This window comes from Schistocerca nitens, chromosome 2 (assembly GCF_023898315.1).
Source record: "Schistocerca nitens isolate TAMUIC-IGC-003100 chromosome 2, iqSchNite1.1, whole genome shotgun sequence".
NCBI lineage: Eukaryota > Metazoa > Arthropoda > Insecta > Orthoptera > Acrididae > Schistocerca > Schistocerca nitens.
Genome location: NC_064615.1, coordinates 33018891 through 33022519, shown reverse-complemented (window position 1 = coordinate 33022519; position 3629 = coordinate 33018891).

Below are 3629 nucleotides of genomic sequence, written 5' to 3'. Positions count from 1 at the left end.
AGAAATTAAGTTTTTCATCTGTTTGTGTTTCTATGGTGAATTGTATTTGTGGGTGGATGGAGTTTATGTTATCATGAAGTTCTTTTATGCGGGACAGTGGTTCATCTATTAAGCAAATTATGTCATCTACGTATCTGTACCAATATATTATTTTGTACTGTTTTGGTATTACTATTTTGTCAAAGATTTGTTTTTCTATCTGGTTGAGGAAAATGTCAGCTAGGAGGCCACTGATTGGGGATCCCATGGGTAGTCCATCTTGTTGAAGGTAAAATCTGTTGTTGAATGTGAAGTAGTTCTGTTCTGTGATGAGCCTAAGTATGGCTAATATTTCTTGTATGTGTGTTGTGGGTATGTTTCTTTGCAGTTGGAGGTTTCTTTCTATTATGTTGATGGTTTCTTCTGTTGGGATGTGTGTGTACATTGAAATTATATCAAATGAAATCAATGTTGCTGTGTTTGGTATGGTTTCACTTTTTACTTTTTCTATTAAGTCATTTGAGTTCTTTAGACTTCTGTTGTCAGTGTATTTGTATATTGTCTGTAGCAGAGTGTGTGTGTGTTTGGCTAAGTGGTATGTTGGTGCTTTGGTGAAGTTGATTAATGGACGTATGGGTATTCCGGGTTTGTGAACTTTAGGCAATGATTTTAGGGTGGGGGCCTTGGGATTTTTCTGTATCATTTTTTTAATCTGTGTTTCTGTGAAAATTGTTTCTATGTTTCTCAGGGTCTTCTGTAACTTACTTTGGTATCGGTTTGTTGGGTCACTTGTGAATTCTGTGATGTTGTTGCTTTGGATGAAGTCTAATGTTTTGTTAATGTATTCCTGTTTGTTTATGACTACTATTGAATTACCTTTGTCACATTTTGTGATGATGGCATTTTTTTGTGTTAATTTATTTTGTAGTTTTATGTAGGTTTTTTCTTCGGGAGTCCTAGTGTTTTCTTTTATGGTGGTTTTGTTCTCTTTGATTATATTTCTTATTTCCTCAGCAACTAGTTCTCTTGTTAGGTTTGCATTAAATTCAGGTGTGTTTAGTGTTTCTTGTTGCTTTATGATGTTTTCAGTTTCTGTTATGATATTTTCTATTGTCCTATGTGACACCATTGTGTTAATGTTATGTTTGGGACCCTTTTCGAGTAGGCTGCTTTCTTGTTCAGATAATTTTATGTCTGTTAGATTAATCACTCTTTTGTGAAAGGTGTGTTGGCTGTATTGGTGGTGGGATTGGTGGGTGTTTGTGTGATTTAGCATTTTTGTGAGTTTCTTTTGTTGGATTGTCTGTTTTCTGCCTATTATGGTCTCAGTGTATGTTCTAATCCTGTATATTAGTTCGTCAAAAAATGGTGGGTATGTTATGTGATTAGCTAATTCTAAATGCAATCTGTATAATTCAATATTCAGAGTCTGCTTTTTGGAATGCAAAGACCGGATTTCTTGCTTTATCCACATGATTTCTGCCTTGCGTTTTGTCTGCTGTGCTGCTGGTGACATGTTGTTTACAGTTATTTTTACATAGTTAGGTACAATTTTATATGCCAAACATAGTTTATTGAACTTAATGTTGAGTATGGTTTTATGAAGTCTGATGGTTGTGTTCTGATATTTGTTGAAGAGCTGCGATGGGAATACCTGGCTTGGTGTAGAAATAATCATCTTGTGGTGCAGTTCTTCTTGTTGTCTCCGTGCTTGCTAAGAAAATGGGATGAGAAGTTCCGCCTTATGCAAGACACCTTTTTTTTTTCTCTTGTTTCACCCATACATGTTTCAGCACTTTTGTGCTATCATCAGTGGGTTCCTTTTTATTTTAACTGTAAATTTGTTGTTATCATATTAACATTTTCGTCGTTTACAACATTATGTAAAAGTTGCATTTATAACTTAATTGGCATTGGCGAAAAATAACATACCTTACATTATAATATTGTCCTCTTATTTTGGTAGCTGTTATGCTACACAATATACAACATGTCATCTGCAAACAGCAAAACATAATTTATTTTCTATTTGCTATGTATTTACGAATGGAAATAAGACTATCATGTTTTCTTTCAGTAACTTACAGTTTTGAGGTTGTGGTATGTTTTCCTGTTTTGTTGGCGAAGTAAATGGGCTTACTTCTTTGCCTGTGTTCGTGTGGTAATGCAGTTTTTCGAATACTCAAAACATAAGCAGAGTTTTCGCTGCCATTACGTGTTGTTGTGGCTGTGTGGCGTTCATTTGTTTCGCAGCGTGTTCTGCTAGCTGAGGCGCGCGAGTTTGAATTGTATTTGGTGTTAGTTGTGTGTGGTTTATGTGGGTTTGCTTGTGTGTGATGAGTACTGGGGCAGAGAGAGAGAGAGAGAGAGAGAGAGAGAGAGAGAGAGAGATTTTGTGTGTGTGTGTGTGAGAGAGAGAGAGAGAGAGAGAGAGAGAGAGAGAGAGAGAGACTGAAATAAAGAAAAAAGAAAAGAGAGAGGATTTGTGTGTGTGTGTGTGTGTGTGTGTGTGTGTGTGTGTGTGTGTTTTACTTGTATAGTTCGTCTATTGTGGCGAAGAGAGTTTTGTTGCACAGTGATGTGTATTCATTGAGTACTTTCTTTCCTTGGGCTATTGATTTTTGGATGTGGTAGTTTTCTTCTATAGTTAATTTTTGGTATAGGCTGCTGCTAGTTCTTAGGATGTGAAGGTCAGTTTCAATGTTTGTTGGGTGGTGGTTGTGTGCTACCAGGTGGTCTGCAAATGTTGAGTGTGTGCTATTGCTTTTCAGTGCTCTGAGGTGTTCATTATATCTGGTTTTGAAGGTCCTGCATGTTTGGCCCACATATACAGATTGACAGCAGTTGCAGGTGAGTTGGTAGATGCCAGACTGGCTGTATTTGTCAGTGTTGGAGGTAATTCTTCCAAGTCTGCTCTGTATTGTGTTGTTGGTTCTGTATGCTATGTTGAGTCCTTGTTTCTTTAGTATATTACCCACCCTGTGTGTGGCTTTGTTGTTGTAAGTCATTATGTGCCATTTGTTGCTTACTGTCTTCTGATTTGTTGTGTGATGAGTTGTGTTTGTATGTGTGTGTGTTTCATGGTTATGTGCTGTTTGTTTTTGTATTTTGTGGTTTATTTTGTCTACTCTCTTTGCATCATATCCATTCTCCTGTGCAATTTGTTTTATTGTGTTCAGTTCTTGTGTGTAGTCATGCTTATTCATGGGTATTTTGTTCAGCCTGTGAAGTAAATATCTGAAGCTGGCTTCTTTGTGGGTTATGGGGTGATTGGATTGGTTATGAATAATGGTGCTGGTGAGTGTGGGTTTTCTGTAGATTGTGAATTCATGTTTGTTGTTTCTCTTGTGTATAGTGAGATCTAAGAAATTAAGTTTTTCATCTGTTTGTGTTTCTATGGTGAATTGTATTTGTGGGTGGATGGAGTTTATGTTATCATGAAGTTCTTTTATGCGGGACAGTGGTTCATCTATTAAGCAAATTATGTCATCTACGTATCTGTACCAATATATTATTTTGTACTGTTTTGGTATTACTATTTTGTCAAAGATTTGTTTTTCTATCTGGTTGAGGAAAATGTCAGCTAGGAGGCCACTGATTGGGGATCCCATGGGTAGTCCATCTTGTTGAAGGTAAAATCTGTTGTTGAA